The following is an 8,674-nucleotide window of genomic DNA, read 5'->3' as shown; positions in this document are numbered from 1 at the left end:
TGGTCAGGAGGTGATGCCGTCAGGAGGGATTGAGTTAGTTGAGATGTGGTCAGGAGGGGTGCAGTCAGGAGGGATGTGGTCAGGAGGGGTGAGGTCAGGAGGGGTGAGGTCAGGAGGGATGTGGTCAGGAGGGGTGAGGTCAGGAGGGGTGAGGTCAGGAGGGATGCGGTCAGGAGGGGTGCAGTCAGGAGGGATGTGGTCAGGAGGGATGTGGTCAGGAGGGGTGAGGTCAGGAGGGGTGAGGTCAGGAGGGATGTGGTCAGGAGGGGTGTGGTCAGGAGGGGTGTGGTCAGGAGGGGTGAGGTCAGGAGGGGTGAGGTCAGGAGGGATGTGGTCAGGAGGGGTGTGGTCAGGAGGGGTGTGGTCAGGAGGGGTGAGGTCAGGAGGGATGTGGTCAGGAGGGGTGAGGTCAGGAGGGGTGAGGTCAGGAGGGGTGTGGTCAGGAGGGGTGTGGTCAGGAGGGGTGAGGTCAGGAGGGGTGTGGTCAGGAGGGGTGAGGTCAGGAGGGATGCAGTGAGGATGGGTGTGGTGAGGAGAGGTGCGGTCTGGAGGGATGTGGTCAGTAGGGGTGCGGTTAGTAGAGATGCGGTCAGGAGTGGATGTGGTTAGCACAGATGTGGTGAGGAGGGATGCGGTTAGTAGGGATGCGGTCAGGAGGGATGCAGCTAGGAGGGTTGCCGTCAGGAGTGGTGCTGTCAGGAGGGGATGTGGTTAGGAGGGGTGAGGTCAGGAGGGGTGCGATCAGGAGGAATGTGGTTAGTAGGGATGCAGTGGGGAGGGATGCGGTTAGTAGGGAGGTGGTCAGGAGTGGATGCAGTTAGTAGAGTTGTGATCAGGAGGGGAGCAGTCAGGAGGGATGCCGTTAGTAGGGATGTGGTCAGAAGGGATGCGGTCTGGAGGGGTGCGGTCATGAAGGATATGGTCAGGAGGGATGAGGGCCAGAGGGATGCAGTTCATAGGGATGTGATCAGGAGGGATGTGGTCAGGAGGGGTGTGGTCAGGAGGGGTGAGGTTAGGAGGGGTGAGGTTAGGAGGGGTGAGGTCAGGAGGGATGTGGTCAGGAGGGGTGTGGTCAGGAGGGGTGTGGTCAGGAGGGGTGAGGTCAGGAGGGGTGTGGTCAGGAGGGGTGAGGTCAGGAGGGGTGAGGTCAGGAGGGATGTGGTCAGGAGGGGTGAGGTCAGGAGGGGTGAGGTCAGGAGGGGTGTGGTCAGGAGGGGTGAGGTCAGGAGGGGTGAGGTCAGGAGGGATGTGGTCAGGAGGGATGTGGTCAGGAGGGGTGAGGTCAGGAGGGGTGTGGTCAGGAGGGGTGAGGTCAGGAGGGGTGAGGTCAGGAGGGATGTGGTCAGGAGGGATGTGGTCAGGAGGGGTGAGGTCAGGAGGGGTGTGGTCAGGAGGGGTGAGGTCAGGAGGGGTGAGGTCAGGAGGGATGTGGTCAGGAGGGGTGAGGTCAGGAGGGGTGTGGTCAGGAGGGGTGAGGTCAGGAGGGGTGAGGTCAGGAGGGGTGTGGTCAGGAGGGGTGAGGTTAGGAGGGATGCGGTCAGGAGGGGTGAGGTCAGGAGGGATGTGGTCAGGAGGGGTGTGGTCAGGAGGGGTGAGGTTAGGAGGGATGCGGTCAGGAGGGGTGAGGTCAGGAGGGATGCGGTCAGGAGGGGTGAGGTTAGGAGGGATGCGGTCAGGAGGGGTGAGGTTAGGAGGGATGCGGTCAGGAGGGGTGAGGTTAGGAGGGATGCGGTCAGGAGGGGTGAGGTCAGGAGGGGTGTGGTCAGGAGGGGTGTGGTCAGGAGGGGTGAGGTTAGGAGGGATGCGGTCAGGAGGGGTGAGGTCAGGAGGGATGTGGTCAGGAGGGGTGAGGTCAGGAGGGGTGAGGTCAGGAGGGATGTGGTCAGGAGGGGTGCGGTCAGGAGGGGTGTGGTTAGGAGGGGTGGGGTTAGGAGGGATGCGGTCAGGAGGGGTGTGGTCAGGAGGGGTGGGGTTAGGAGGGATGTGGTCAGGAGGGGTGTGGTCAGGAGGGGTGTGGTCAGGAGAGGTCAGGAGGGGTGAGGTCAGGAGGGGTGAGGTCAGGAGGGGTGAGGTCAGGAGGGAAAGCCTCACCCGGATCCGAACCAGGTGTACACGTGTCTATATAATTGGAGCCGTGATGGACACGACACTCCTGAGAGGCCTGAGTGTGGGGGGAGTGCTGTCCTCAGACCAAGGGGTTTCCAATGGCGGAATCCTTTATAAAACACTAGAACTGTGGGAGCTCAAAAAGCAGATCTCATGAAGGTAGAAAAGAGAATCATGGTTACCAGAGGCAGGGAAGGGTAGAGGGAGGGGGAGAATGAAGGGGACAAAAAGAATATAAATGTATTATCACTGAATGGTACCCTTAAAAATAGTAAACTTGGTAAATTTTAGATGTCTGTTTTACCTCAAAAGGAAAATGCTGGAACAATTTCAGACAAAAAAAAACCCCTGCGTTCATGAGCACAAAGTAATTTAGTTTCTCAGGTGACTGAAATTTTTTTGTACTATTTTTAGGAAGAAAAGGTTAATAAGAAATCAAAAACAAATCAAGGATTTATTTTTTAAAACAACAAAATACCAGCAGCTTCCAGGGACTCCCCTGGAATCCACACATAGCCAGTGCAGTCCAACACCATTACACGCTTGCGACAGAACAATTGATGTTCAGAAGGATGGCCCTCGAATCACCAGGTCATCAAAGGAAGTTTCTATTCACTCAGTTGCCAGAATCCCTATTTCCTTTGTATTATAGTGAAGTGAAGCCTGGTCGTATTTCTAAATTAACTACAAGCTCCTTGAAATGGATTTTTCAAGAATTCTAGCATCTTTCGGACACAGGTGACATTGTATATAAATTTAATGTATTGAGCATCCAGAAATGGTTTGGTCTTTGAGAAGAACCTCATGTGGCCGCAACCTGTAGATATTTGATGGGGATGGGTCATGATAGCAATTCTCAGCTGGGGCGGGGGCGTTCCCCTTCGCCCCAGGAACATGTGGCAATGTATGGAGACCTTTTCGGTTGACGTAATTGGGTTGGGGAGTGGGATGCTACTGGCATCTAGTCAATAGTGGCCAAGGGATTCTGCTCAGTATCCTATAATGCACAAAACAGCCCTTCACAGCAAAATTATCTGAACCAAAATGTCTAGAGTGCTAAGGTTGAGAAACCATGGTTCATGGTACAAAGCTGTACCCCAGTGGGGACCAGTAGGGTGATCACTCCGAGGCTACTCAGAGGCCTCAGGGCCACGCTCGGAGACCTACCCTGTCATCCACCACTTGGGCATATTTTTTTAATCTCAAAAAAACGTGCACTTCACCTTACTCATCTTCTTAGGATGGTTCTAGGATCTAAAGCCAAGACATCCATCTGCAATAAAATACAACTTTCAGATGTCTGGCTACTCTATGCTGGCAACAGGGATGCTCAGCGGAGCCGGGAGTGGAGCGTAAGGAGTTAGTTACATGAGTCACATGCCGTCTAATGAACCCAGGTCTGCCAGGACTTGGGCTCCACTGGGAGGGCACTCTTCTAAGTCTCCGCGGGTGACCAAGCTTCTTGTGACCCACCTTCTTGCTCTGGATGTGTTCATGTCCACCTGACTTCCACGTGCAGCCAGAGTCCACCTAAAATGGTTGCATTCCTTGGCTCTTATCCATTTATTATATTTATAGTTTATAGTTTAATACAGGAATTCCCTGATCTGAGAGCAGAGGGCGTGATTTTGAGAAGCCACCTAATCCATGAGTGTCTAGAGCATCTGTGAGTAAACATAGTTCGCTCTAATCTAGCACCACTGTTTGTCAAAAGTATACATATGATATGGTAATTAGTAAAGTAAATCAATGTAAAGAGTGGTCATAATTCTTAATAGTTTGTTGTCAATATGTATTTCTTGGTCACAAATACTAAAAGTATAAATATGATCATGTGGAAATGGGTCTGGAAAATATTTTGAGGCTAAAAGCAGGATTTAGGCCAGGTGCAGTGGCTTACACCTGTAATCCCAGCACTTTGGGAGGTCAAGGTGTGAGTCTCACTTGAGCTCAAGAGATCAAGACCAGCCTGGGCAACATGGTAAAACCCCATCTCTACAAAAAATACAAAAATTATCCAGGCGTGGTGGCAGCCGCTTGTAATCCCAGCTACCTGGGAGATGAGGTGAAAGGATGGCTTGAACCCAGTAGACAGACTTTGCAGTGAGCTAAGATCGCACCACTGCACTCCAGTCTGGGCAACAGAGTGAGACCCTGTCTAAAAAAAAAAAAAAAAAAAGAAGAAGAAAAAAGGAAAAAAAGGAGGATTTACACTGGAAAAAGTTTGGAACCACTGGTTTGACTCTCAGAAGGTTAACATTCATATTTCCTAGTTCTTCAGCAGGGAAGGCCAGCACCCCAGGGTTGCCACCCCCAGCCCCCTTGGCATGTGCTTGCTTGATCCACCCCTAGGGACAATCTTAACTCCTTGTATTTGCGTGCGTTACCATTTCCGAAACATTGAGGAAGGCAGAACAGAGGCTACCACTTCCATTTATGGATGAGGACGGGTCGTGGGCAGCTGGTTTGTCTCAGGATCTCTGGCCAGCATAGCTGGAGTCAGGGCCCCAACCTCTGACGTGGGGCTCAGAGCTCTTTCCACTCCCCCTGAATTAGTAATGGAGCCCTTGGGGGGTCTCGGAGCCACCAAATACCAAACTCTACTCTAGTAACTAGTGATGAAGAGAGCCGGGAAGTATTTAAGAGCTTTCAGGAACTCGTCATTTTACGCACTTCTGAATCCTAGTTAGTTCATGAGAATTTCACGAGGGTAAAGAAAACAGAAAGCAATGACAAGCCCCGTTTGGTGGCCATGGAAACCTGTGTTTACCTTTGGGTTCATATTTGGTACAATTTCCTGAAATTCCCAATGAGGATTTCAGGTGATCTGGGGGTTCTCTGAACCTCAATCTCTAAATCTGAAAAGTGAAAAAAACACTGAACCAAATTATATATTTCTGGGTAGTTTTACCTTTGACATTCTAGTCTAAATCTGTAGGTTCTACCAGCATCATCAAAGGAAGAACTCTCTAGGATAATGTTTTATCTTTTTTCAAGAGACATTTATTCATTCACTCATGCATCATTCAACCAACATGGATTGCATATAAGGCACTGTACTAGGCTCTGTGCAGTTCACAGGCTTAAAAACAGAAAAAGCCCATTGAATACAACCATGTAGCTAACCTGTATAAGGAAATCAAGAAAAACAAGAAAGTCATTATGACTAGCTTACCTTTGATGCTTTAAACCACTGATAAAAAGTTAAGGACTTTTATATTGGAATGTAAAATATGTAGACTAAGAACATTTCCTGCAAGTGAGTCAAAAATTCTCTGAATTATAACAGGCTCTTGAATGGCTATAAAGTTTAGAGAAAACTAGTAATACAATACCTTCAGTTTTTTGTGATGAGAATCTAAAATCTTATCATAGAAGCTTCAAAACAGTTTTCAGTACAACTATTCCAAGGGCAAGGAACAAAATATTTTTTGATTTAATCTAGAGTCTAGAATTGACTGCTGTTCATTAAGGAACTTTCTTCTTAAAAAGATTTTTTTTATACAGTACAATTTCATTAGTTACACAATATCTTTTTATTTGATCAAAAAGTAACTGTATTTTATTTCTAAGAGAGATGGAATTGATTTGGCAAATGGAAACTAAGAAAATATTTCTAGATGGATATTTTGGCTTTTACTATTACATGGAAGATGACAAAATTAGGCAGGAAATTATAAAAGTCTGTGGCTCAAAGGAGGAAATTACTTGTGTGGTATCTGTGGGAGGATTCACTGGGGTGCTACCAGTACAGATAAAGTGAGGGGCTTGGCCAGATTTTTTCTTTTCTTTTCTTTTCTTTTTTTTTTTTTTTTTTGAGATGGAGTCTCACTCTATCGCCCAGGTTGGAGTGCAGTGGTGTGATCTTGGCTCACTGCAACCTCCACTTCCTGGGTTCAAGCAATTTTCCTGCCTCAGCCTCCCGAGCAGCTGGGATTACAGATGTGAGCTACCACACTGGGCTAATTTTTTATATTTTTAGTAGAGATGGGGTTTCACCATATTGACCAGGCTGGTCTCGAACTCCTGACCTTGTGATCCACCCACCTCGGCCTCCCAAAGTGCTGGGATTACAGGCGTGAGCCACCGCGACCGGCACAGCCAGCTTTTTAATTTAGTTTCTGAGCATTGCTGCTCACACCACTACCCTTGCACCACTGCCACCATGCCCTGAGCAGAGGGCAATAAGGTGGGGAAGATGTTGTCTCTGCTTTTGAGATGTTTATAGTCCGTTTGGGCTGTTTTGAGATGTTTATAGTCCATTTGGGCTGTTTTGAGATGTTTATAGTCCATTTGACTGAAGACACAGTCAAATAACTAGACGGTTCCAGCCCAGCTAGACGGTACCCAACTAGACGGTACAGGCCCCTAAAGGAGCCAGTACTTGGGAGCACCGGGCAGGGCTCTCACACCCAGGCTGGGGGACTGGGGATGCTGCCTGGTGGCAGAAAGACCCGGGTCTCTCTAAAGTGCCTGCCAGGTCTGATGTCTTACATGGGGCTCTGAAGAGAAAAAATAAGTACAGAATCACAAGAGTGTGGTAAAAAAATAAAATCCTTCAGGGGGAGAAAAAAAACAGTCCATGAGAATACTGTCAAATCATCTAATACCTTTATGCAATTGTGCTTGGAAAGAGGAAGCGAGGCAGACACAGCGGCCCTGGAATCTGTGAAACACCTCCCCCAGGTTTACTCAGGTTGTTAAGGAATCTCCAGGGACATCCCTCTTCCCATTAGCACAGATTAGGCCTGAGAAGATGCCACAGCTCACTGATACCTGCTCTATTAGATTTTACAAAGCCAAGTAATTGCCGTTTGAGGCTCAAGTCATGGTGAGGGATTCATCTGCGTTTCTGTTCATTTGTATAGCAATTAATTTGTACCTAAATGAACAATAAAAACGGTTATGTGATCCAATAAAGTAGACATGATGGCAGAAAAAAATAACCTCATCTGTTTGACCCTCCTAGCAAGGCCAAATCGTCCTTTTCCCCTCCCACTGTTGTTTGTCTCTCTGGAGAAGGTTATTTTCAGGCAGGCAGAGTGGGAACTGGGTGTGCATGCTGGCCCCTGTCAGGGGTCCAGCCTCAAAGGCCACGGACAGGAAAATGGGATTTGCGTGATGTAAAGTATTGTTGACTTGCAAGGGTTCAAGCAGGTCACCACTGCAGCATGCTCCCAAGGAGGGCCAGGAAACAGGCTCCCTGAAATTGTTTAAGGCGAAGATAGACACAAACCACTCGAGAAGATGTTAGCACACTCGGGCAGCATATGGCTGGCAGACACATTCTGTCTGGCATGAAAGGGTTTTTGAGTCTTTGGGTTTGTTTCCAATGTTTAAAAATTAGGATATTTCCCTGAATATTCGGATTCTCAATGCTCTTGAAAAGTTGGAAGCTTGTTGACCCTGTATCTACATTCCCAACCCACAACATTTGGCTGGAGTTGGGTGGTCACTGTCCCTTTGGAAGTCAGGCAGCGTTTGCCAGTTTGCTTCAATCCCCACCATGCTCCATTGTCCTATGCTGTGTCTGCCTCTCTGATTCTTACCCTGCCTGGCTCCTGTAGGATTTCAGCTTGTGACCCCTGTTTTAGGATTTAGCTGGTCACTTACAGGAGTAACTTGCTTTGGTTGCTGTTTAGAACAACTTCACTTTTTAACTTCTTGGAGCATTTTCCTTTTTCAGAATTTGAATCTTGGGCATGGAGGCTGCTCTCGGAACAAAGACCTTACACTTGCTGCTGTGTTATTTGGTTCTGTTGCCATAGAACCATAGACCTCTCCACAGGGAACTTACTTTGGAGAATAGCTTATCCACTTGCCTCTTTTAGGAACTAAGGCTCAGAGAGGCCAAGTGACTTGTTCAAGGTCACACAGCGACTTGAGACAGAGGCAAGACTGGAACCAGTTCCCGTACTTTTCCTACTATCTTTCAGCCTCTTCTGGGGTGCTCATTCCTGACACTGCATGACCCACAGAAAGAATATAATTTCCCAGGTCGTCGTGCAGTCTTCTCACCTTGGAAAAGTTTGAACCGTTGGAGGCCTGTGGGGCACGGCTGTCTGCTCTCCAAGATGGCCCCTGGTCATGGAATGCAGTGTTCAAAGCTTAGTTTCTGATACCATCTGTTGATTCTGAGAGCCTTGAACTGGGAGTGAGGCCAACGAGGTTCCAGTCTCTCTCTGCCTCTTACCAGCTGTGTGAGACTGGGCAAGTTTCCTCACCTCTCTGACTCAGAACTTCCCACGGGAAGACAGGAATGCCTGCCTCACTGGATGTTGTCATGATCACAGGACAGAACACAAATTAAGGTTCTCAGAAAAATGTAAAAAGTTAGATAAATGCGAGTTACTGTTACGGGCTATTAAGCTGAGATATTAGAGACTCTCAGAATTCTCTCTTTTCACAGGTGAGAAAGTGGAGGCTCAGGAAACAGGGTCCTCCAGCCAGTGACCAGTTCAGATTAGCAAGCAGGTCTCCTGTCCTCCCTGCCACAGCCACAGTTGGAATCACGGATCTCGGTTAAAGCCATCTGGCCCCAAGCACGTGGGCAGCTGGTCATGGGGTG

Source organism: Chlorocebus sabaeus, chromosome 15 (assembly GCF_047675955.1).
Source record: "Chlorocebus sabaeus isolate Y175 chromosome 15, mChlSab1.0.hap1, whole genome shotgun sequence".
Classification (NCBI taxonomy): Eukaryota; Metazoa; Chordata; class Mammalia; order Primates; family Cercopithecidae; genus Chlorocebus; species Chlorocebus sabaeus.
This window is presented reverse-complemented; position numbering follows the sequence as displayed.